The 27,719-nt window shown below is 40.9% G+C and overlaps 1 protein-coding gene across 1 annotated transcript in view; it reads right to left on the bottom strand.

Moving 5' to 3' along the window:
- LOC119540846 (obg-like ATPase 1) overlaps positions 1-27,719 on the bottom strand; it is a 168,961-nt gene that overhangs the window by 76,426 nt on the left and 64,816 nt on the right. The gene's annotated exons all lie outside the window — the stretch shown is intronic.

Raw genomic sequence — 27,719 nt, 5'->3', positions numbered from 1 at the left:
ATTAAGCCTTCCCATTTCTGCCCTCTGTGAGCTGGTGACCCAGGACGGGGTGCCTAGGAAAAAGCCTTTTCTTGGAACTCTTGAGCTCAAATCCATTGTGTTGACAAGGTCCCGGCAGGGACCTCATTCAGCCTGAATGAATTGGCAGAGTCATTTCCAGGCTTATCAGATCATGTTCCCCTTGTCTGGTTTTATTTTTGCGAATCAGCCCCAACTCAGGAGACCAGACTCACGACAAGAATCCCATTTCCACGAGACAAAGGGCTCAGCGGTGCATTCAGTCATCAATTTATCCTCATCCTTCCCAGGGTCTGCAGCGATGTGGAGTGAGACAGTACTTCCGTGTCCAATATTCTGCTCCTTGGGCCTGGGGGGCCCCATGATTGAATGTGTGCAGGGGCAGGGGCTAGGGGCAGACAAGAACCACCAGACGTTTGTGTGGAATTCCTTTTCCCTCCTTTGCACCTTTACACCTTGCTCCAAATTGTTTCATTCCTTTTACTTAGAAAGGAGCCCTGATCTTGAAGACTGTGGGAGCCGTGCTTTTCTCTGATTGGCAATCCTGTGTGATGCTGTGGGAGAAGAGAGGCTTCCAAAGACCTCCTTCTCTTGCCTCTTCCACATCTACTGCTTTCTCTTTCCTGGCTCTTGTATATTGGACACAGCTGAGTTCACAGGCTTCAAGACCACCTCTTTCCTTCCCCCGATATTTGCTAAAGTTGCCAGAATGCAATACACGAGAAGTGGGTTGGCTTTTTCAATGGGGATTTATTAGGTTGCAAATTTACAGTTCTAAGGCCACAAGAATATCCAAATGAAGGCATCAAGAGGTAGATTTCTTCTCTGAAGAAAGGCTGATGGCATCTGGGGTTCCTCTGTGACATGGGAAGGCACATGGCGACATCTGTTTGTCCTTCTTCTCCTCTGTTCCGGTTCCAAAATGGCTTTCCCCTGGGGGGTCTTCAAGGTTTTCTGAGCTCTCTCCAAAATGTCTCTGCCTTTTATTCTCTCATAGAGGATACCAGTAAACTAATTAAGACTCACCTTGAATGGGCGGGGTCACATCTCCATGGAAACAACCTAATCAAAAGATCCCAACCACCATAGGCCTGCCCCCACAAGATTTCATTAACAGAACATAGGCTTTTCTGGGGTACTAACAGATTCAAACCAGCACACCCCAAAAGGTGGAAGAGACAAACCATCTGACCTTAGTAGTAGAGAAAGGGGTTCTCTCAGTCCCAGTGAATGATGTCTATTGGATCAGAGTGGATTTCTGAGCACTTGGAGATGATGATGTCTATTCCAGAGACTCCTATATGGTGTGTGTGTGTGTGTGTGTGTGTGTGAAAGAGAGAGAGAGAGAGAGAGAGGGAGAGAGCAGAGGTGGGGAGAGGAGAGAGAGAGAGAGTTTTTTCTTGGTTTTGTTCTCTTAAGACCATACCAACAGTACTCAAAATAGGGCACTATTAGGTCATGTCCTTCCAACGCTTAACTTGGATCATTCCGGGGATGTGTCTAAACCGTGTACTAATTCTTCTGGGCCACCACGGAAGCTATTTGGTGTACTTCTTGGAGTGGCCTTTTCACAACAAACCTGAACAAAATTCCCAATTCTCATCAACGAGCCTAGCCTGACCCTTCCCTTCCAAAGGGTAATGCATTTTGGAGATTGAGTAGAAAGCTAAATAGGCAACCCTCTTTGGGGATGTAGGCATCTCTGCCTCAGAAAATGTTTATTGATTCTTTAGGTTTTTCAGAACAACATTAATCATGCAAAAAGGCAGAGACACGCGGCTCAGATTCTGGTGGTACGAGACAGGGGAGCTGATTTTCTTTTTACAGTAAGACATGTCAACATATTTCTGAAAATTAATCAATAGTCAAATAATTCAAGTGACAGATTGATCATTCTGGCAGAAACCAGAGTATGTAAGACGCCACACAATTAAAACAGCAACAGCACAGAAGGCATTTTATTTGATGCTGCTCAAAGTTCTACTGATCTTATCACAGTTAATTCATCTTTTCCCCTGTCAGCCTCTGTAGATGGGAAGATAAAAATAACAGTAAAATGAAATTCAGCCATTACACTGGAAACATAAACTTGAAGACAGCTCACCACTATTTTATCTACAATTTTAAAATATAAGATTATAAATTCTATATCAGTTTAAAATAGACTGTACAACATTTTATATTTTTAAGGTCCTTTATAGATAACAGAGGACTTCTTTTTTTACATTGCTTCAATGATAATCTGTTTCTCCTTTGGAAATTGTTGATGCTCACTTGAATTATAAAGTTTTGACCTTGTGACTTTTCCTCTTGTAAACGGGACTTTTTTCCTACTCCTTTATCAATACAACATTTCTATTGTCTTTTTTTTGTTTTTTTAAGCTCTTTGCATGTTGAACATTGCTGTAGAGGCTTGCAAGTCTTTAATAAAAGAATATGGAGGCTACTATGTCAGGTTTCAAATTCCTATCTCCACCATTTATTGCCTGCATGACCTGGGCAAGTAGTCCGATCCCTTGAAAACTCCACTCAAGTGTAAAAGGGACTCATGGTAGAGTCTAGCTGTCAGGGTGATTGTGAGGACAAAATGAGTGATGTTCTCGGCATTGTTCAGCCCTCATAATACTTCTAAATGTTCTAAGTTCATTATCATCCTTATTATTGCCCCTGTAGAAAAGCTTTTTGTTATTCAGCAATTTTTCCTCTAGATATGTTATCACTGAAAAATGATGAATATCCATAAAATATATAATGTTCAAAATGGTGATCAGAAGGCACTGGAAAATTCTGAATTATTTGACCCCTCAAAGACATTATAGCTTGTGATATGTATGTTAAAGCATATTCTAAATTCTTAATTGTTTATATGTTATATATAATGACCCTTGGCCTACTGGAATATTTAATTAATGAAATACCTCCATAGGCTTGGTAATTTAAGTTCCCTTTATTCTGTTTATTGTCAGGCAAAGCAACAGATTTATAGTGAACAGAAATTATGATTCAATCCTGCGTAGTGAACGAAGCCTACAAATGATAATAAAGTAAGTAATACATGTTAATAAATTTTGGGAATACTTATATGATAAGGTAAACCCGGCTGATTTCTAAATTATCTTTTGTCTACAATAATTCTTGGCCTTTGAGAGAGAGCTGGCATTTATGAAGTGCTACATTATGAATCTGAAATAATTAGCTACTTGAGAACAGGTTTATTTGGCAGTCAGGTGGGCAGTGCTTGTATCAGTAAAGATAAGTTTTAAGTCTACATTTCAGTGGCTTAACACAATACAAGTTTATTTCTTGCTCACGCTGCCTGTACAATATATTTGGCAGGGGTAAGGTGGCTAGATCCTTGCAATGCCCATCACAAAATGAAAATGATTAAGAATTTTCAAGACGGCGACACTAGAGCATTAAACCAAGCCATGGACCCTTCTGACTTGGGTAGGGGTCTCTGCCCATTGCCCATGGCCATCACTCAGAGACCCAAGCTGTCTGAGATTTCATTTCAACAGATGCAACAATAATTGCCAGGCAAGAGTGACATGTGTTACTTGTCACATTTACCAAGACTCTATCTGCATTAGCGAGTCCCACAGCCACACCTAGGTCCAGAACAGGGGAGGAAGAGCTTCCCATCACAGACCTGGACGACAAACTGGAAATATTTGAAGAGCAGTGCTAATGATTGCCATTGACTTCCATTCCTTTGGTTGGAACTAAATTCATACGCCTGACGAAAGAAAGAAGGCTACCTGGATGGGAAAGAAGGCTGTCGTAATCATCAGGTCCAAGGACCCTTTTGCTGTGGTGGACACTGTCAGTGTCCCGCTGGTATCCTCAGCACTCACTGTTCCAGAACTTTCTTCTGAGCAGCTCAGGGCTTTCTCCCAGCCCAGAGCTGGGCTGGAAGTGCCAAGGAGTCAACCCCCAAAGGAACAGCTCTCAAGTCTGAGGCATGGTCTGCATCAGGGGTTCTCAAATGGTAGAATGTGTTAGAATTACCTTCAGGTCATATTAAAATCCACCCTTAGAAGTTTATGATTCCGTAGGTCTGAGGTGGGATCTGAGTATTTGCTTTTTGAATAAGTTCCCAGGTGATGCTGAAGCTTCTGGGTCCCCTCTACTCTCACTCCCCCGTTTCCTGCCTGCTTTTCTTCTTTCCCACTCCTCCTCCCCACCCCTGGGGCATTGGATGATGCTAATTCATGTGAAAATACTCCGGATTGAATGTGTTTTCTCTCTCAGTTAAATTAAAAACATTTATTGAAAACCTACTATGTAGCAGGCATGTGCTATAGGCATAGGCCTATTAAGACAAACAATATACATGCTATGTCTTGGTGATCATGGGGAGACCTTCTAGTTTCCAAACTTGGAATCACTGTGGGAGCTTAAAAGATGAAGACTCTCAGACCACACCCTGGGGGAGTTGGTACATATGGTGAGGGGTTGTGAAGCTATCGTTTACTAAAGCTTTCCACGTGTTTCTGACATGCAGCCAGAATTTGGAGCAACTTGTCTATTGGCTGTATAGACTCTAAGGATAAGCAAAGTTTTAGTCAAAAAAATGCATCTCTAATGAGGAAATTGCAGGCACAAGGACAGGCCAGTTGAAGGGATCATTTGGAGCTCAAAGTAGCTTTCCTAGAACCCCTATAATATCACATAATGTAAGGTCAGAACTATTATTTTTTTATACAAGAATGTTCTTTTATATGTTTGATGATGGTGATAAAGGATTATGATATTGAACAAAAAGATTAGAGCTGACAGTAGTTGTAGCTAAAAATCCAATTATGGCATTAGTTGAGCCCGACCTGGCTCATTTCAATGAATAATTTAGAAAACATCATAAGGCTACCTTCCCGACAGTGTCTTCCAGTGTACATTTTTCTGAGGCTCGGACAATGGACAAAGTGAAAAAAATGCAGAAGAAAAACACCACAGTGCTAAGAGGGTCACCACAGGGCATATTTAGATTCAAATCAGCCACTCGTGTCAAAGGTTTGGGCCTATAGTCCTTCCTATGTACTCCAGCTCCTCAAATACAGTTCCTTTCTATTAATACTTTCTGAGAGTTACAAATTTTGGGCATTCTCCTCAGAGAGCAGTTACCTGGCATAAGAGGAGCTAAGCTGGGCAACAATGGGAAGGCCGGAGACACTTACCGTGACTTTATCACCCAGCACGTCAAAGGCTGAAAACCCTTTTCCTTTGGCTCAGCTTCTGAATCCACAACTGAAGTGCCTGGATGAGCAAGATATATATTCAAAGCTCCAACTGGCAAGAGAGAGGAATCTTAAAGTAGAGGGAAATACTCAGTCCTTCATGCCCTGTACCCTTTAAGTACCGAACTGCTTAAAATATTCCGTTTATTGTAATTTGATGTATGAAATTCTGGCAGGCATTTACAATTCAGATCCCACTCCTAAGGGATTCCCACGTAGGGCCTGCTGATGATTTATTCTGAGCATTCCTCCCCTTAGGAAGCTGGAGATCCTTAGGTAAAATGCACATGTATGCTCAGAGATGAAATGTTTACCGTCCTTTCCGCAATGCATCATTTGCCAGCCCTGCAACACTCTGATGTTCCTAGAGAGGGAGCAGCTGCCCCCTTGGTCTCTTTCCTTGGCTGTTGTGTTCTCCTGCTCCTCTCTCCCCCAACCCCCTCACCTTGAAGCTTCAAAGTATTGCCCCATCAATCATTGGAATGCAGCTGTAGCCTAGAAGAGGGATGGGGGTGGTTAGAGAGAATCATTATCCAAATACCCAAGTAACAGAAACCAAGACCCAAACCAGCCTCTTTGTGCTCAAGGAAGGCGGGAGAGAAGGGAGGAGGGGATCCCCTGATACCTCAGACCTTGATGGGGTTCAGTGGGGTACACACAGAGTGGGTACAGCCCCTTTTCTGAAGAGAGAAAGGCCTTTTTTCTCATAGCCAGCCTCCACAGGCTTCAGGATGGTCCCTGGAGCTACTTCACTGAAAGCTTCCATGTTTCTAGTCTTCCAAACAGGGGATCTCCAACAAGGGTGGCGATCGAATTGGGAAAATGGATTCTGGTCTGGTTAGGCTACATTTTTCTCACTGCTGAATCAAGGGAGAGTGTGATTGTCATCACTAATTATTCATTTTATTTTTGGCTCTTTCAACTGATTTACAGGATGATCTTGGGCAAAATCTTTGATCTCACTGTTCTTGTTTTTTGGGTGTGTGTGTGTGGGTTTTCCCCCACTTCTATTTTCTCCTTATCCGGCCAGCTATTGGGCTTTATGTTTTGTTTGCTTTGGTTTTTTTGTTGGCTAATTTGTTATGACCATATCATAAAAAATTGTAAAATAGACCAATGGAAAATATTTTGTCATGAATGTAACAAAACCACTGTAGCATTTTGCTGGATTACTTCCCACTCTTTTTCTATGCTTTAAAAATATAGTTGTAATCATAGTGCATATTCCATTTTGCAGCTTGCTTTTGCACTGAGCATTTTCCCATGTTGGAAAATAATCTTCAAAACCGTGATTTTTAATGGCTTTCTAAGATCAAGACATACTTTTTTAGTCTTTTCTATTTATTCACCCTAGAAAAGATCCTGAAGTTGAAATACAGAGAGGTCCATTGAGAAATAACGGCCTTCCCTGTTTCCCACCCAGGATTTCTTCTTGTTAGTTGCCCTTTGAAATATTGGGTAGTTTCTCTTTTGGAATAGGCAACTAGCCTTGTGCCAAAACACATGTTCCTTCTTTTGTAAAGTTAGTCTCTGCCCATATACCCCAAGTAAAACCGTCAATTCTTCCAGTTTCTGATGGGAAGATTCCTTGAGCTTTGTTCCTGGGTTTGGTGGTAAATTCTTCCTTTGCATGTCAAGTTTCCCCAAACTCTACAGGAAGTCCTGCTGGGACATGGGGACTCAGACATCAGATCTATCTAGGGCTGCTTAATGCAAGGACATGGGAACTTGCCAAGACCTACAACTGGGGTCTCAGTCAACGAGGATCTGTAAATCCACAGGGTTTATTTGACTACTCCCCTCCAGATCACGGAGAAGGCAAGTGATAGAAAGTATCTGTATTATGGGGGCACCTCTTTCTATTGGGTTCCTCAGGAAAGCTGATGGCCTAAGAAGGTTTTGCATTCCTTGTAGTGCTATTGCCCTGTGGTGGTAATAGAAACTCTCTGATTAGAACCACGTCGGGGAGGAAAGAAAAATGTTTATTTATAAAAAAATCCATAACAAGAATTTTAGAAAGTTGATTTTTTTAAAGATTATTTTCCTCTTTTGTGATCACTCATTTCTAAGTGAGCTCGTCATGTCTCTGTACAACATCTCACAAAAAACTTTTCCCCTTTCCGTATCAAGTTACCCATCAGCTTGTGTCCTCATCTTTTGAAGACTAGATTCTTCGGTTACCACAATAGCCTAACTAACCTCATTTCCTTCCATCCCTCTCCTTACACCTCTTCATGCCCTAGCTCACTATCACTCCATTCTTTATCGGAGCCTACGTTCTGCTACATTCATCTGACCAAGTCATTCATCTGCTCAAAAACCACATAGCGGATGCCATAAAGTCCAGGCTTTGTATCAGAGCAACCTAGTAAGGAACTTCACAATCTGGCATCTGGTTCTCTTTCCAACTTGGTCCTTACTCCCGATTTACTGAATCAAAATATCAGCCGGTGGGGTCCAGGAAGATAAGATTTTTAACAAGCTTTCTGGACAGTTTTGATGCAGGTGGTACGTTAGCAGTCATTTGGAAATTTCCGTTTCAGGAGCTCAGGAAGATGCTATTATATCTCCATTTTTCTGTATTCAAAGTCATAGGAGGGACTCACTTACCATGTATTTCAGTAGTTGAGCCTTTGGTTTGGCTCCAGTTTGGAATCCTGTTATGGTTAATCCTGCGTAAAAGGTTTTGCTTACAGTTAAAATTCCAGGGTTTTAATGTTGCTCGCACCTAAAAAAAGATTGTATATTGTAAGCCTGTCTGTACGCTAAACCAGTTATGTCACTTCCCCTTCTTAATTCCAGAACAGCACTCCTCTTTAAGTTCATGTTAAGTCTTAAGAAAAGAGATGGGAACTTGGAAATAATAGAGCGGGAAATAAGAACATAGAAAACGGCCCCATAAAATAATTTATAATAGCAAAAATGGGAAATGCAGGGTGCCCAAAATTTCAGGAATTGGTTGTCATGTACACATTCATATAATATCATTGGGCCATCAAGAAGAAGTTTTTAATGATATGGAAAATGCTCATTCTGTAATAGCAAGGGGAAAAATCAGGATGCAAAATTGCTTTTACACTATAATCTCATTCTGTAAAATGTACATAGAAGAAGAACTGGAAAAGAACACTCTAAAATATTAAGCTACCATCAGTTCTCTCGGGGGCTGAGACTATTTATATTTCAAATTCTTTTTATTTCTCCACTGTTATAGCTTCCAAATTTCAGAGTTAACAGAGACTAATTTTGGAATTAAGAGAATATAAGTTGAGTTTTCTGATTGTCATTGATGGAGTCAGAAGGGACAGAGACATGAAAGTGAAAGAGAATTTAGCAAAGGGGTAAGAGAGAGGGGAGGGCTGGGAGAAGCAGGAGGGGAGGGAGAGAAAGGGAGAGAAGATGATCACCAAAGGCAAAGGAAAGGAAGGATATGAGGGGGAAAGCATGGCAGTAAGGCAAGGGCATGTTTTGTCTTAAAGTCCGAGGAAGCACACGTTATCTTAAGACCCCATTCTCAAATCAGGACTTCTGATTTTCTAAGCAGCCTAGGATGCTGATCAGAAGACACTATAAAACACAGCTATGGTCCAATTTACTTGTATCTTTCTTTACAATGACATGTGGAAGCAGTGGCTTCTTTTTGTTATCAGAACTGAAACTAGCAATGAACTGGTGGATATTCCTTTTAAATCGTTTGCATAGTCATAAATGAGTGGCAAGATGGCAAAGCTCCAATGCTTGAGAAAACCATTTCCTCACGTCCCTTCTGCCTCTCTCCACTGTCCAGGGTCCTCTGAAGTCAGTGGAGTTGGTGGTGAAGCTCCAATCCCGAGGGCTAGATGTTCCTTTGTCCCCAGGGTGAGCCCAGGACTCCATTGTTGCTGTAAATCAGTCCTGACCTGTAAAGGAATCCAAGTCCTTGTGAGATTGGCGGATGGATTCGGCCATGAATATGCAGAGAGCAGGGCAAAGAGAATGGCCACCCAATCCATAATGATCGAATTACAATTTTAAAATGGAATGAGTTAGATAGTTATTATCAGTGTAATTATTCATAAATGTGCCTAATTATTCATAATTATTCAGACGCATATTACTTCCCTGATTGCCATCAGTTGATCTCCGAGGCCAATTACAATTCGAGTCTGGTCACAGGGCTGGGTGACTCTGAGCCCCTTTGTCTTGGGGTTTGCGGAGTTTAGTCTCTTGCCTGGTGGCGTTAGGGGCCCTCCGTGTCATCTGGCCCTTTAAATACACCCAGCAAACCCAGCTGGTTGCAAAGCCTCCATTGTCTTTCTTCCCGCTTTCCAGTCCCAAGCTCCTTTTATTTGGGTTCGGCTGCTCCTTTGAGGAAGTGCACTGCTGCTGTTTAATTAGGGCTCCTTGTTGTCATTGCCGCATTTGATATCTTAATAGCATTACAGAGCACATGGAGGGAAACAGGGGAAGAGAGCAGGCCCCTCGTGCAGCTGGAGGTGATGGGGAGAAGCTGAAAGCTCTGGAAGCCTTGGTGGTCCTTAAGACAACAAGCTGGGAAATCAGCTGCTCTAAATTCCCTATAAATATAGAGGGGCCTCTCAGGTGAGGGGACATAGCCATTTTTAACCTGCCAACAACAAAGCTGCATACAGCTCACTGCTTCCAGGTACACGTCATGCTTCTGAGGACAAATGCAAAATAGCGCAGCCTAGGAGAATGATTCCAGGTTTTCCAGAACGATTTCATTCTGAACTCAAAGTGGCATCAGCTAAGGGCTCAGACTTATAACTCGCCGTTTGTGCAGAGGTTCTCCTGAACTCACAGGCTTTGGAGATGGAGCCACAGCTCAATACCACCCCCCCCCCAACTTTTTTTTTTTCTCTCTCTCTCTCCCTGGAAAACATTACAGCAATTACCATATTGTGGGCCTGCGTTATCAAGTGCAAATTAGCATATAGATTAGTTCTGGGGGGCAGGGAAAAGGAGAGGTAGGTTAAGATCTTTAGAATCATGTATCATTATGCTACACAAAGAGTGGGTACAGAAATCTTCCTGGTTCTTGTTTATCTAACCCTGTGTGTACGGCAATGGGGCTGATGGGTGTCAGCTGACAGTTTCCAATGGAACAAAGAGAACTTGGTTCTGATTGAAGTTGAGATATGCTTAGGAATTGGGCAGCATGAGAAGTAGTAGCTGTGATCAGTGGATTTTAAGACTTTTACCAGCCTTTCATTCCTGGACAGAGCATCCCTGATTTGGTTTAGTAAAAATTCCCCATAATTAATGGGAATCACCAAGTTCAGGTTTTGCATTTGGTCCAAGGAATTAAAATGGCTAAATTTTTACTGAGGGGGTGAAAAAGAGAATATGCGAGAGTATAATCTAGATTGATACTTTTTGGGAAAGGGTGCCAAAAGATACCCAGTGACTTGAAAGGAGAAAAATCAGAAGAATATGGCGACAGGCCTGACCGGGTCACCACGGCTACACAGCATACAGATCAACACCGCCTCTTTGATTGCTGGAGCCAACTCAACGTATTTCACGGTACATTAGGTAGATTTTAAAACCTAAGCTGAGCCCATGAATGTTTTATTAGTGATTTTAGCAAGGTACAGATTGCTTGGCAAGAAGGGGGAGGGGAGGGACATGAGAGAACCATCTGGCAATCTGTAATTGGGCAGGACATCCCGGGTGTCAACACTGCCCAGTGCACAGCCCCTGCTCCCTGCACAGCCCATGGAAGGCACCCTCAGTTCTGCATTCCACTGGTCCCTGATGACTTTTAGGGGTCTCTCTCCCACCTGGGGTCTCCAAATGCCAGGAGAGGCTGGATAAGAAAAGGACTAGCTCTTCAATCTTGGAGGGGGAAAATACAACTGTCTGACACATAGTAGGTGCTCAATAAATATTTGTAAAAGAAATGTTTGTTGAAAGAATCTTCCTTTTACTCAGTTGGAATCCTCAGGTCCTGTGGTTTTTATTGCCGGTCCCATCATTCTTGATCTATTTTCTAACAGTTATTACTGGTATTATAGTTGTTTTTTTTATACTTATAGTTGTTTTTTTATTCTTCTGTTCTAGTTTACTAATGCTGCTGGGATGCAAAACACCAGAGATGGATTGGCTTTTATATAGGGGGGTTATTTGGTTACACAGTTACAGTCTTAAGGCCATAAAGTGTCCAAGGTAAACACATCAGCAATCGGGTACCTTCACTGGAGGATGGCCAATGGTGTCCAGAAAACCTCTGTTAGCTGGGAAGGCACGTGGCTGGTGTCTGCGCCAAAGTTCTAGTTTCAAAATGGCTTTCTCCCAGGACGTTCCTCTTTAGGCTGCATGCAGTTCCTCAAAAATGTCACTCTTAGTTGCACTTGGAATATTTGTCCTCTCTCACCTTCTCTGGAGCAAGAGTCTGTTTTCTATGGTTGCCCTCAAACTGTCTGTCATCCGCAGCTCCTGTGCTTGTGTCCCTCTTGGCTGTAGCTCCTCTTCAAAAGTTCACTCTCAGCTGCACTGAGTTCCCTCTGCCTGTCAGCTCATTTGTATGGCTCCACTGAATGGGTGGGGCCACGCCTCCATGGAAATATATCAGAGTCATCACCTACAGTTGGGTGGGGCACATTTCCATGCAAACAACCTAATCCAAACAGTCCAGCTTAATCCCCACTAATATGTCTGCCCCGCAAGATTGCATCAAAGAATATGGCTTTTTCTGGGGGATATAATACATTCAAACCAGCACACTCCCAATGAGATTTTTAGCTGCTGCAGGACAGGGAACTTTTCTTCTTGTGTCTTCTCCAGCATCTGATGAGGTGTTTTGCTCCATCCATGCGTATGCTCAATAGTGACTGTGGATGGCGACTGTGATCTACTAGAAAGGACACGAGATTAAAAACCAGAAAATGTCGGTCTCTCTGTTCTCTGACAAGCAGCATGAGAGTGAGTAAGCCACAGTCTCTCTGAGACTCAGTTTGATCCTATGTAAAAATATGGATAAGTATTCAAACCCTACCTGCATAAACAGGATCCAATAAATTGTCTCTGTAAGGCTCAAATAAACTACTGATTGCTAAAGTGTTCTGATGACTACTTGTTGAATTTCCTTGTGATGGCACTGTGTACACATTCTCATTTCTGCACCCGAGGTATTCCCAATCTAAGGAAAGAACTGATCCTAAAAAGCTGTAGTGCAACAGAGGTGAGCTAATCTTGCTTTTTGATTGGGTTGCAACTGGAATCAGACTAGTCCAAAGCCAAGATGACTCATCTTCCCTTCTGTTATTGTATGATAGGTGAGGCTGTTGGTGTAAGAATGGACAGTTAGCCTTGAGCATAAGAAGGAATATATGTTTATTAGCCCACTCCCCTCTCCTGCCCTCTCCACGCACATACCGTCATCCAAATAAGAGTTTATACTGGGAACAGTGAAAAACGGAAACTCTTCTCTCTGAAATTAGACAAACAAAACCAGTAAGTTAAGCAAACCCCATCAAATTCATTCTATAGGGCACGAGCCTCCTAGAAGGAGAGTTGGGAAAAGCTTTGGGTAAGAATTTCTTGGAGTTGTTGTTAACGTAAATGATATCACTGTGATGGGATGGGTGCAATTGGAAATGTACAGTTTACCCAGTTAGCCACTGGGCAAATTGTCCACTTTTTATTTGGGTAGTCTGGTCCTAGATCTTATTGCTCTGTCTTTATTTCCCTTAATCCGCATCTTGGTCCCTAATCCATCACCGACACTCTATGGGCCACCCCCAAAGTTCAGGACATTTATTTTTCCTGCTTGCCTCATTTTCTTGGCAGCTTTGGGAATGAGTTATTAGGCTTAGTGTCTGATAATGAAAGGAGGGCAAACTGTCCTTTTAAAGAGTGCTCAGAAATATATTCCCTTGAATATGATACAAGAGGTTCAAATCACATGCACTGAGCGAGAAGTGAAAGTTTCATTTCACACATCTGAATCCATTCCCGTCTCTGCCAGTGGCCATCAGTTTGGGGAGACAAATTTCTAGTCTGCTTTCTGTGCATTTTTACACAGTCTATGCTTGTATCTAATAGTAGTCCGAGTGAGAGTTTCTTGGGTGTTGCCACTGTATATTAAGTGCTTATGTGTAAAATCACATTCGATTCTTCCATCTTTTAGATGTTGGTATTTCTCATGCATTTCACAGAGGTTCAGTACCTTGCCCAAGATGCCAGAATTAAGAATTGGGGGTACCAGGATTTCAAGCCTGTCTTTTTCCACAAGTAGGTACCTCTTGATGTACTCTGAATACCTCTTTCCTAGTAGCTGACTTTGGGATGCTATTAGCTGACATCAGAATAAATTTTTTTTTTGCCTTTACCAGATAGAAAAACTGACTGATGCAAGACAGATCCATAAAAAGGAAGACAAAAATTGTTTTTGGGTTTCGATACACATTTTAAGCTTTTAGTTCCATTGGGACTAACTTCCATGGTGTATGTTCTGGTTTGCTAATGCTGCCATTAAGCAAAATACCAGAAATGGATTGGCTTTTATAAAGGGGGTTTATTTGTTTACAAAGTTACAGTCTGAAGTCCATAAAGTACCCAAGGTAAGGCATCAACTGTAGGGTACCTTCACAAAGGATGGCCATGGACATCTGGAAAACCTCTGTTAGCTGGGAAGGTATGTGGCTGGCGTCTGCTTGCTCCCAGGTTGTTTTTGGGGCATTTTGTCCTCTCTTAGCTGCAGCTGCTCTTCAAAATGTCACTCTCAGTTGCTCTGAGGTCCTTCTGTCTGTGAACTCCTTTCTACGACTCCAGTGATCCAATTAACACCCACCCTAAATGGGCGGGGTAACACCTCCATGGAAATTATCCAATCAAACTTTTCATTCACAGTTGATTGAGTCACATCTCCATGCAAACACTCAATCAAAGGATTCTAATTGAATCAATACTAATACGTCTGCCCCCACAAGATTGCATCAAAGATGATGGCATTTTGGGGGACATGATACATCCAAACTGGCACAGTGTATTAGACTTAATCTCAGGTCATGAAAAGAGTAGAGAATTTTGTGTAACAGCCACTGACACTTGAGATGACTGCACTAGGGACTAATGGCACACAGCCCCACAGGTCAGAGATGAGTCAGACCTCCAAGAACTGGGAATCAGCATTTCAGTGCAGGACTCTATGAGAAAGAAGAAAAGGCACATTTTCAGAGTTAAAGCAGAAATGTACCTTGAACATCAAAAGCAAAAGGGCTTTGAGTTGAAAAGCTTTTAAAAGGCAGAATTGGAATGACTTGGCGGGAGTGGGGGTGGGGGCTTCTTGTTAGATGTCTGGGGTTCTTGGGGCTCTTTGGGTCCTGCCAGAATGTCTTAGCCACACTAAAGACAATCTGAATGCTAACAGGATTCCAATAAATATGTCTGGCTTCCACTTGCACCCATGTTAAAGACCGTTGCTTATTGTGCTGGTTTGTGTATATACATTATATCCCCCAGAAAAAGCCATATTTTTTGATGCAATCTTGTGGGGGCAGATTGATTAATCTTTTTGATTAGGGTGTGACCTCTTGATTTGATGTTTCCATGGAGATGTGACCCACCCAACAGGGGGTAATACCTTTGATAAGATTATTTCCATGGAGGTGTGGCCCCACCCATTCAGCATGGGTCTTGATTTAATCACTGGAGTCCTATAAAAGAGCTCATAATCAGAAGGACCTCAGAGCAGCTGAGAGTGATATTTTGGAGAGCAGCTCTGAGGGAGAGACATTTTGGAGACAGCCACTGAAAGCAGACTTTTGCTGACACTTTGGGGATGCTAGCACAGTGTTTGCTCTACAGAAGCTAAGAGAGGACAGGAACTGAGAGAGGAGCTGGAACACAACCCAGGATTAGCAGACTCCAGCCTTGTGCCTTCCCAGCTAGCAGAGGTTTTCCAGATGCATTGGCTTTCCTCCTGTGAAGGTATACTCGTGTTGATACCTTAATTTGGACATTTTCATGGCCTTCAGACTGTAAATTTGTAACCAAATAAACCCCCTTTATAAAAGCCAATCCATTTCTGGTGCTTTGCATAAAGGCAGCATTAGCAAACCAGAACACTTGTCAGGCGCAGGAAGAGAGCACAAGACTGACTAGACCGTCCCTGTATCGACGAAAACCACCCCCCACTGAGGAACATGGGGTTTAATCTCATGGCCTCAGAAACATGAAGTTTAAGGAGCCCCAACCTGAGTGCAAATGCAGGGGAAGTAGGAGTCCCTGTAGAGTGGAAATGGCTCTCCTAGCTATTTTATCTGTATAATGTGCAAGGAACGCAATGGGTTGTATTTAAATACTAATTAAATTATTTACTTAGTTATGCATTTCAATAAATTAAACTTATTTTAGTTTTTGAAAGATAGAGCCTAAGGTCCACCAGTCAAAGATTTTGGGAAGGAATCAGGTTTTTTCACGTTTTTTTCCCGGTATCCCCTAGATTATTCTTGTTAACATTGAGCATGCCATGACTTTCATTATAATTTAAATATTCCACAACGGATACCTCTCTTCTAAGCATGGATGTTGGAGGTTATCCAAACAATATGGAATTCTGAAGGGTTATCCTGACAAGTTTTGAAGAAGTGTTCCTTGCTGTAAGCCTTGGTGATATTCCTGACTGAGAGCAGTGGCCCAGTGGCCATCCATTCTGGCTGAGTTTTAAAATCTTTGAGGGAGCTTGATTTAATGGGTCTGGAGTTAGGCCAGGGGATCAGTATTTTTCATATGCTCCCCGGAAGATTATAATTGTAGCTAGAGCTTAGAAACACTTTGCTAAGTAATTAGAAATTCCTGAGCCATATTACTGACATGCACTGATGTTTAAAGGAATATTATAACGACCCCTTGTGATGCAACCAATCAGTAATCCCACCATTCTGAATTTCTGCTTGGAGGTCAGAATATAAATATATATAATATTGTGTGTGTGTGTGTGAATAATATATAAATGTCATGGTTCCACAGCCTTTCTTGCATTTAGAGATTTCCCTTAGTGCACAGAGAAAGTATCTTACCCCAGCCTTTCCAGCAAGTTCCCATTAACTCAGATGAATCAAACTTCTTGCAGAATACATACTATTTATTTTTATTTACATTTATTACCTAAAGTAAGAAACATCTACAAATCTCTTGATTTCAACAAATTTCATTTTCTCATCACAGTGCTTTTATTTTTTCTCTTCTAAACTTTTTATTATGGATATTTTCAAACATTCACAAAACTCAAGAGAAGAGCATACTCACTCCCCTTTTGTTAATCACCCAGCTTCAGCAACTAGCAACATTCTGTCCCTCTGGTGTCTGGGGTTTTCTTTATCCTTTGTCTTTCAACCCCCAATCTCTGATGGAGACAAACTTCCCTTTATAATTGTTCCACTTTCTTTTCAAAATTTTAATAATCGTTGTATATTATGTTGCCAACATCCCTCAGCCATCCCCGGATTGAAGAGGTTAGACTATCATTTCACAGCAGGTTTGCAAGGTTTCCTGCGAAACCCAAACCCTTAAGCTATGTTCTTGTACACTGGGACATTATTAGCAAGATCTCTTGATTGAATTACAGAATTGCATTCCACTAAGGTCTCAGTTTTGCAGATTACTTAACATTGAACTAAATGAGGAAGCACAGGAGTAATGGATCTTTTCAGTAATATCATCTTTTTTTCGCCTTCCATAAATCAAAGGCAGTATTACAGGACCTTAGCTATGTGGCATGAGTGGAGTTAAAAGTATTCGGGGCTGGGAAATAGCCCCCAAATTAAAGCAATTCTGTCATCTCCTGAAGGTTTATTCTTTTTACCTGTAGTTATTAATATGAATAATTTAAGAATCTGAGATCTTTTCCATGATTTGAAACATCTTTTTTTTTCTTTTGGTACCGATTCCACAAGAGTTTTCATTGCCCTTAGAGCTGAAACAGAATAAATTACCTAACTGGTTTCCGCCTTCTGCCAGTGACCTATTTTAGGGCCCTCTGATGCAATCCCCATGCAGCTGGGTTCTTTCCCTCCAGCTTTAGGATTAAAGTTTATAGGTCACTGGGCTGGGACAGCCCGCGCTGTCTTCTGGGGTGATTCTGGCAACACAGTAAAGAGAACGTTGTGGGAGAATCTCCTCTCCTAGGAGGGTGTATCTGTCAAGAGTTCTCCAAAGAAACAGAACAAATAGGGTATATGTATTTTATTTTAAGGAATTATTTATTTTGAAGAATTGGTTCATGTGATTTTGGGGGTTGGCAAGACTGAAACCTGCGGGGCAGACCTGAAGCCCACAAACTCAGGCAAGAATTATCACTTCTGTTTTGAGTCAGGTCAGTGGGCTGGAAAATCAAGCAGGATTTCTGGGCTGTAGGCTTGAGGCAGAACTTCTACTTCTCTGGGAAGTTTCAATTTTTTTGCTTTTAAAGCCTTCAACTGGTTAGATGTAGCTTACCCATATTATCAAGGGTAATCTCCTTTATGTACAGTGAACCAAGTGTAGATGCTGAGCACATTTACAAAATTTCTTTGCAGCAACATCTGGTTGTTTGAGGAAACAACTGGGCACCATAGCTTAGCTATGTTGACACAGAAAATAAGCCATCACAGGGGGTCCATGGGCTACACCCTGCAGAAATAAAAGACCAATTTTGTCCCTGTTTGGGAAGTCCAAACTGGGAGGATATTTGTTTCTAAACAGGATTTGGATACCAATTGTTTTCCCACTGTGGTTCTGAGCCTCGGAGTTATAGCCCTCGGATGTATCCTGTTATTTCAAGGAGAATGTGACTTTTCTGGAAAATTTCTTAAAACAATGCTGAATTTCATTTTGCTTTAATTAAAGAACCAAATACTTATAACGTTGTCTGCAAGTGTAAGGCCAAAGAGATGTACTAGAGAAAGTGGGAAAAGACAGCTGTAAAAATTTGGGAACCAAGATCCACTAAGGTTTTTTTTGGTTGGGGGGGTTGATGGAACTATCCTCTATATATCTTGATTGTGGTTTTGGCTACACAAATCTATAAATTTGATAAAATTCATAGAACCGTCCACTCAAAAAAAAAAAAAAGTCAATTTCTCTGTGTGGTAATTAAAAAAAAAAATAAAATACATTATTAATTGTGTGTGTGTGTGTGAGAGAGAGAGAAACCCAGCCAACCTTCTTCAAGCTTGGAAGTAAAGAAACTAATGAATAAATATAGAAAATTCTAGAAAGGGAAGCAATACCTTGGGATATCAATTATTTCAAAAGTTCAAATTTTTGTAAAAAGATGTGTTCATTCTTACTATACAAACATTATTGTAATAACAGAAAATTTTTATAAATTAAAAAGAATCTCCAATGGCAGAGAGATTCCAAAAGGAGCCGAGAGGTCACTCTGGTGGGCACTCTTACACACAATATAGACAACCCTTTTTAGGTTCTAATGAATTGGGGTAGCTGGTGGTAGATACCTGAAACTATCAAACTACAACCCAGAACCCATGAATCTCGAAGACAGTTGTATAAAAATGTAGCTTATGAGGGGTGACAATGGGATTGGGAAAGCCATAAGGACCACACTCAACTTTGTCTAGTTTATGGATGGATGAGTAGAAAAATAGGGGAAGGAAACAAACAAACAAACAGACAAAGGTACCCAGTGTTCTTTTTTACTTCAATTGCTCTTTTTCACTTTAATTATTATTCTTGTTATTTTTGTGTGTGTGCTAATGAAGGTGTCAGGGATTGATTTAGGTGATGAATGTACAACTACGTAATGGTACTGTGAACAATCGAATGTACGATTTGTTTTGTATGACTGCGTGGTATGTGAATATATCTCAATAAAATGAAGATAAAAAAAAAGAATCTCATAACTAAAATCAATCTCCTGTTTGCATTACAAAAATAAAGAACATAAAACAAACAAACCCTATAAGCTCCAATCGTGTTTCTGCTTTCTTCCTTGTACTGGCTCAGGGTATCCTGGTCAGAGCCTCAGGGGTAGAAGGAAAATTTTCTTGCTTCCCCAAGTGAGGAATGAGGGCCATCAGATTCAGATCTACTGAATCAGAAGCTGTATTTTAGCAAGATCCTCACGTGACAAATATTAAAGTTTGAGAAGCAACAGGTCCTGGTTGCTAAGGAGATTGCTGCTGAGGTCCAAGTTGTTCCTTCCCTGGGGGGTAGCTCACCAGCATCCACAGCTCCCCCATGGCCTGCAGTTGAGAGTGAGGACATTTTCTCCCAGTCTCTAGCTCTTAGGATCCTTTCTGACAAAACAAGACCAATATATCAGAGATGCCCAAGAAAGCTTGTCCCAATTCCATTTTTAATATTATAGACAATATGTGAGGATGACTTTCCCCTGCCATCTGAAAACACCTGCTTTTCTCTTAAATTTAAGCTCTAAATCGCCGCCTGTCTTAGTTTGCCAGGCTGCTATGACAAATATTGCACAATGGGTTGCATTAGGCAGTAGGAAGTTACTGGCTCACGGTTTTTCAGCTAGAAGTCCAACATCAAGATCTGGGCAAGGCACGCTGTGCTTTCTCCCTGAGTTGGTGCTGGCTGCTGGCAATCTTTGGGGTTCATTGGCTTGTTTCTCAGCCTTTCGTCACTTGACAATATCCCCTCCTTTCTGGCTCCTTCCTGTGAAGTTCTCTGACTGCTGGTTGTCTTTATAAGGCTTCCAGAATATGGATTAAAAACTCTCATTCAGTTGGGTCACACCTTAACTAAAAATAACATCTTAAAGAGATCCTAATTACCATGGATTCACACCCATAGGAATGTAGAGTAAGATTAAGATCTACCACATCTCCCAAACTAGGTTGAGGGGAGCAGGCTGAGCTGTGAGGGAGGGGGTAGAATCTGGGAGAAATGTGATGTTTAATTGGAAGTTGTGGAGAGCTCTAATTAGCAAAGGTAGGCGCCAGGGGCAGAAAGATTTCCCTTTCTCCCCTCCCATTGCTTGGTGGGGATGGAACTGTTCGATGTGGAGCTTGTGTTGGGGGAGAGTCAGCTCTGGCACTGATGCTTTGTCCTGAGTATGTTTTCTTGCTGCTCATGGCCAAACATGATTTGCTCTATGGGCCCAGAATGTTGATCTCTGTAGCTTGCTGTCACTGGTTTATATCCCCAAGACCCTACGTGTGACATGACTGGGCTCCATACACCTATAACTTTATGCAGAAAAAAAAAAGAAAAAAAAAAAAAACAAACCCAGTGAAAAATGAATCGGCACCCACGGAAATAACTTCCATCATATATTTTTCTTTTTAATTAATATTTCATGATCAGTTAACCAGCAGTCTGTTATCCTTCTAATAAAGGAAAAGGTATTACCACCAATAAAATAAATTTATTGCCCTAATTTTAAAGTCTTAATTAAGGACCCATTCCTTGTGAAAGTCTTCTTTTAAAATACCGATGTGCACAAGAAAGAAACCTTGTAGGTTAAAAAAGAAATGCGGTCTCGTGGTGAGTTCATTAAATATGTCTCTTGGACATATTTGTTAACCCACACAGTCATTAGCTTATTGTGGAAGAGAGAAAAATACAAGTCTGTAAATGAAAATACAGATCTGTTGTTTACTCAGGGCCGATTATGTATACAGCACTTGTGTGTACAGAATCACTCTCAAATTTGAGGGATTCAGAGACTTTTGCTTTTGTCAGTGCAACATAATAGATAAAATGTAGCTCAGAGAATCCAGATGGTCATCACCTAAATATAGAACTTTTGAGAAAAGGGGCTTGGTGCTTTTAAGATCATCTTCAATGGGTGTAACATGTATTTCTAAAGTCATGGCTATCATTTTCAGTGGAAGCTTGAGTTGTGGGTTCCAAGCATTGGCATCTGTCCAGCAGATCCATACACTCGAAGATTCTGTGCAAGAAAGTCAGAGAAACAGTGTAATGAATTCATTCCGAGGTGGCTAAATATCAATTAGACCAGAGTAGGTGAACTAAATTCTACACCAAAGGGTATCTTGTTTATTTTCTTAGAGCTCTTGCCTCTACTCATCAGAGAAGGTTGGAGGCCATCTGCCTACAGTTACAATCCTTGGGGTGAGCCTTCATAATAGGGATTTTTCCTGTTTCATCAAGAGTCTCGACGTGTCTTATTAGGCTTCACTACATTAGATTCAGCTATAAATAATAAAATCATACTGTTTGAAAGCAAAATGGAGCCTTAGAAAGAATCTACTTTATTTAATTTTTCATTGAGAGCAAAGGAGGTATAAAGAGTTTAAATAATTGACTCAAGGTGGCACAGCTAGCGATTGGCAAACCCAAGACTAGAATTTACCTCATTGTCTTGTGACCATTTTAGAACTGAAAGGAGCTAAATTCCCGTTTGTGCCCCCCTCATTTGATCAATGGGCATTAAAAGTTCTGTGAAACATGCTATTAACTTACTGTGTGTTAGCTAGTTCTTAGTCAACTGGGGTAAGTTCAAAATGTTTGATATACCCCAGTAAACAAAAAGGGCACTTTTCCAGTAAATTGAAGTTAAAGATATACTTACATTTAGGCAGGAAGGATAATTACTGAGATATTATGACAATCCCTATATGTGAATCAGTATAAATGGAAAATTCTGTTGAAGCAGTTTCAAAATTGGGGTGATTTTGAGTAATTATTTTGGTAATAAAGTCATTTAATGAATGTTGGCAAATTTACTGAAACCTTTACAATGTCAAGAACTTTAACTGGACTGCATAATAGTGTTTCTTTAATTCTATCTTATTCACTGTTGTGAATAATTATTTATAAAAATATAGTAATATAATTTGAAAATACAAAATGCAAGTGTAGAATATTAAATGCCAGTAACCTTTGCTCGAATATTATGAAAGGTAAAACTATTTCCCCAGTTGTTCCTAGTTCCATTACAGAGTAATCAATGGGCTTATTTTTACTGGAATTTCTGTTCATTGGTGTGTTTACATCTTGTTGGCTCAAAGCTTAATTGAAAAGCAAAGCAAAATCACTTCCACTGATCGTAATGAAAATTGTAAAGCTGAGAAAGGACCACTTGCAGACTCATTTTTTATGATGTTAAATTGGTTTTGGTGAGTTTTCTGCATAAAAAGCAACTAACAATATACCAAACCCATCTTCCAACGGCATTTTCTGGTTCTGTCACTGAATGGTGGAAAGGCAGCAGTGCGCCACCTGGTGGTAGAACATGGATTGGCATGAGAGATTCTCCAAATACATGTTTTTTGTTTACTGAATACACTGACGCATTTATTTTCTTATTTTCTTATTTTTTTTATTAAAGAAGTTGTGGGTTTACAGGAAAATCATGTATAAAGTACAGGGTTCCCATATGCCATCTTATTATTAATACTTTGCATTGGTTTGGTACATTTGTTACAATTCATGAAAGCATGTTTTAATAATTGTACTAGTAACTATAGTCCATGGTTTAACTGAGAGTTCACTATGTGTGTTGTACAGTTCCATAGATTTTTTTTAAAAAAATTGTATTCTAACATATATACAACCTAAAATTTCTCATTTTAACCACATTCAAATATATAATTTAGTGCTGCTAATTATGTTCACAATGTTGTACTATCATCATCACCATCCATTGCCAAAACTTTCCCATGAAAACAGGAACTCTGTACATTTTAAGCCTTAACGCCCTATTCCCTGTCCCCAACCTGCTCCTTTGTAACCTTTATTCTAGATTCAGACTCTATGAGTTTGCTTCTTCTAATTATGTCATGTTTTAACCTAATTTAAAGCAAACCCAACTTTCCTTAACTACTAATTCCTCCCTCCCCAGAGATATTTATTTTTCTTATTCTAATGAATACCAATAAGGCACTATTCCTCGGTTTGGAGACCAGAAATTATGTTTAAAATTAAAATAAGTAATCAGCTCTAATGTGCTTCTTGGACCATGCATATCCACAGGCATTTGCCATTTAAGTTATACCAGTGGTTACTTAATTACATTTAGATACCACTAAGAACTCTATATTAAAAATGATGACATGCCCGTACATGGAATGGGGAGAGGCTGGATGTCAAGATAGGAATTGTTTTCAGCTCTGTGACTCATTGTTCATTTTTCAAATAAACACTGATTTCTGTGACCTGATCAAACGCTAGGCCTCTTTTGGTATAAATTTGGTAGTGTACAATCAACAGGGACAACAAAATATTCTTCTTGTTGTGTCTATGGCCAATCCCTTATCCAGCTCTAGCCCTAGGAATCTACTTTTGTGTTGTCCTTTAGCTATGTATAGGAATTTCAGATTTCCATTCTATCTTGTATTCTGCCTTTTATATCTGAAACCCTGGCAGAAGTTTCACTGGGATGGGGAGATATTTGAATTGGTATCAGTGAAGACAAATTCCAGAAATGGTAATTTGCATACTATTGCAGCCCCGGGTGTATTTTTGATGGTCTTTTTGAAAAGGTTGCCTTTAAAATCAGAACCGAGAGAATTTTAGGCAGTGGAGCTAAATCAACCTCTTGATGTAGTATTCTGAGGTTTGCTTTATGAAACTGAACTTGAAATTACACATTTTCCTACTCCTGATTTAATCCTAATTTTGTTCTTTCAGAAACTTAGAATTTTGGGGAAGGTCAAGTTTTATCTTCTTTGCTTTAGCTTTGCAAGAGCCTTTAGCCAAAAGCAAGAACACTTTTATTTAGCCTTCCTTGCTCATTAGATTCCTTGAAGTTATGGAATCCCAGAAGTTATAGCATATATTTAAGTAGAGAATGAAACAACAAAAAAAAAGTTATATAAAGAGTAAAATGCATTAATCTGATTGCTTGAAAATATCAACTGTAAATGATGATTCCCTTTTTGCCTAGGAACATAAAATAGAAAATATGACTCATTTCTGGTTTTGAAACTTAGATATTCTTTATTCTGATATCATTTATTTTATCAAGTTCAGTCACAGAGACACTATCTTGCTCTTCTTCTATCACCATTTCTAATATCATGGCATTAGTGAAATATCAGATCAAGGGCATAATGTCATTTTATGCTGTAACTGATTACAACATAAAATGACATTATCCTTCCTTCCCTCTTTCCCTGTACAAATCTGCATGATAAAAACATTGCTAGCAAGTGGGACTTCTAGTTTCTGGAGCAATCTTTGAAGCAAATATCACAACTCAATCTAACATATGATAATCACTGTCTAAAGTCATCATTGGCCAAAGAAACCAACAACCAACTTCATTAGGTTAGAGTCCAACTTCACTGTGCTCTGCAGCTCTTGTTTACTTGTCCAGAAATAGTAGGAGGGAGTGTGGTGGAGAGGGAAAGAGCATTTAACTTGGGGTCTAGCTAGTCTGCTGTTAGACTCTTAACGGGAAATGCTGTTAGACTTTTGTCTCAAAGAGGCTTATTTCTGTCCAGATTTCCTATACAGTAAGCTCATTCTGTGGCTAGCTCACTGTAAGTCATTGAACACCTCATGTGACATGGCGGGCTTCATTTGTAGCCCTCATAATTTGGGGCATAAAGAATTTAAACAGCAATTCCAATTGCCCAACTGCAGTCTACTTTCAGCTCGAACTTTAAGCAGCAAACAAGTATTCTCAAAAAAAAAAGAGTGTTCAAGGGCCTCTTCCATTATCAGGCTGAAAGGGTGGCAGGGATCAAAGTCATTTCAGTGGGACACAGATGCAGGACAGGGGCTTGGATGGGAGGGGCAGAAGGCTGCAGGACCCCAAGGCATACTTCTTAGAAAGGAAAGCAGCAAGTCGTAAGAGGGGCTAATCATTTGATGAGCCTGAGCCCTAGTCTTCTCATTTGTAAATGACAGAACTATATGCTTTTAAGGGTCCCTCCCCGCTCTAAATGTCAACAATCCTAGGAAATGTTTCTTAGGGGAACATTTAAGAAAGCACAGTTTATCAAGGCATTAGAAAGTACTTAGCTCTTTTTATGGTTTGGATCATAAGTCTAAGCTGTCATTTCTGGGGAAGCTTTATTACCTCCACTTCTTTGCAAAGGCTGAAGTTTCATATGATTATAGTGCCCCCTAATGAGGACTCCCTAATTTAGGAGGATGTTCATGATGATGAGCACTTAAAAAGATCACTGATTTGAGAAATGGCTCAAGTCTTAATGGGTGCTGAGAATTGAAGGCTGAGCAATTACTTCTTTACTGGGCTGCTAGCGTTGATGTTTGCTCTGCTAATTGTACTTAATTTACTGTGAAGTTTGTTCATAGCCTCCTGTTGCTCTGAAGGATGGCGCTAGTGGATGAGGCATTGGGCTGGAAGGCTTGAACCCGACGAGACTCAATCCTGAAGGCATCCTGAATTTATTTTTTTAGGGATTGTCTTAGAGGCAAGGCACTTGGGTTTGCCCAGGATGTTGCCATCTTCCCTCCACATTGCTTGTTACACTATGTTCATCAGTTTATAAAAACTCAAGATGGGGAGTGTGGCCAATGGTTCTTCAAAACTGAGCCTGATTGCTTCTCCTCCAATATGGTCCTAGATCTTCCCTTTTGAAAGCCAGTGGACATCTCCTGCTGGGAGACCGCAGGAAGTGAGGTGGAGACAATGCGAGGGTTAAGAACTTGGGGGAAAGGAAAGAAAATTTGAGGCTGAAAAGGCTGTGAAGAGCCCTTTGTTCTTTCTTTTATTTTTTATCATGGTAAAATACACATAACAGAAAATTGACCATTTCATCTACTCTAAAGGATAGAATTTGGTGGCATTCAGTACATTCAGAATGTTGTGCAACCATCACTGGTCACCATTATCCAGATACAGAACTTTTTCATCACCCCAAGAGGAAAGCCTGCACCCATTAAGCAGCATGTCCCCTGATTCCCATGGCCCCTGGCAACCACAGCTCTGCTTTCTGCTCCTCCTGTGGTTCTTCTGAAGAGCTCCTACACCCGGGGCCTTGCTCGTGGGCTCAAGGAAGAGCACTGGCCTTGGATTCCTTCTGGAAGCAGGATGGCTCACAGGGAGAATGAGGGCATAACTCAGACAAAGCTCTACCCTGCATGAGCAGAATTGCACCTGAATCACGTGCACACCCAGTAAACCTTAATCCTGGCCCTAAGGATATCTGAAAAGTTCTGCTTTCCCCCATTGACTCACTTTATCATAAATGATATGATAAAGAAGTTTTAATTGCCCCAGAATGGAGGGTGTGGGCAGACTCTGCTGGTCACCTACCTAATACCACTTTTGCCCTTCCTTCTTGCTAACTGAACCTTGATTTTGATTGGGTTGGCGATGTGTCCAGCTCCTGGTGATGGATCCTGATGGGTCCAAGCAATTACGATAATTCTGTCCCCCAATTTCCAAGCTTCCTTTGCAGCTAGGAGTGGTCATGGGAACTTGTCCTCACCAGTAGGACAAGGGAAAGTCTGCAGCAGGGGTGTGACGGTTTGTATATTTATGTCCCCCAGAAAAAGCCATATTCTTTAATGCATCCTTGTGGGGGCAGACGTGTTAGTGTGGATTGGATTGGAACCTAGTGTCCATGGAGATGTGACACACCCAACTGTAGGTAATAAATCTGATTGGATAATTTCCATGGAGGCATGGCCTGGCCTATTCAGCATGGGCCTTGATCAGTTTGATAGAGCCTTATGTAAGGTCAGACAGAAGGAGCTCACAGCTAGCTGGAGCTGAGACAGACATTTTGAAGATGGCTGTTGGAAGCTGATGCAGACATTTTGGGGAACACCATTTTGAAACGCAACCTGGGAGAAAGCAGACGCCAGCCACGTGCCTTCCCAGCTAACAGAGGTTTTCCGGATGCCATTGGCCATCCTCCAGTGAACGTAGTCTGTTGTTGATGCCTTAGCTTGGACACTTTATGGCCTTAAGACTGTAACTGTGTAACCAAATAAACCCCCTTTATAAAAGCCAGTCCATTTCTGGTGTTTTGCATTCTGGCAGCATTAGCAAAGTAGAACGGGGCCTTCTGCTCAAAGTGGCTGAAGTGGCAGAAACCACCACTTCCTGCTCTGCTCTTGCCCTTTCTGCTCCTTCCTGCCTTCCTGCCCCATGATGTCTGATGCTACATGAGATTACGAGTCAACAGGGTGATGGAGAGGAAAGATCAAAGGAGCCATGTCTTTTGCTGCATTGACCTAAAAATTACTCAGGCCTTTGACCTCTGAACTTTCTGTTATGTCAAGGACTCAAGTCATTCTCAGCTCTTGTCTTTGGCCTGCACCATAAGAGGAGCTATTTATACCCCTCCCACCCAGTAACTGGGAAAAATATCACCCCTAGAAACCAAACCACAGTTTCGGTGTTCTGGGTTTCCTTGATTTAAAGTATTCCTTGGTTGAAGTAAAGCAGTCTATGCCCTGCAGGTTTTATTTTTTATTTCTTTTCTACCCGGCACATGGGAGTCTATAAAGAATAAAGTACAGTAAACCGAATACAATATAATTATAATTAATGGGCGAGAGTGGATGCGATTATGCATACACATTATATCCACATTAACCATGGCTTTCTTG

Source organism: Choloepus didactylus, chromosome 7, assembly GCF_015220235.1.
Source record: "Choloepus didactylus isolate mChoDid1 chromosome 7, mChoDid1.pri, whole genome shotgun sequence".
Lineage (NCBI taxonomy): Eukaryota > Metazoa > Chordata > Mammalia > Pilosa > Megalonychidae > Choloepus > Choloepus didactylus.
Note: the sequence above shows the minus strand (reverse complement) of the source record. Positions and strands in the feature narration are given on the sequence as shown.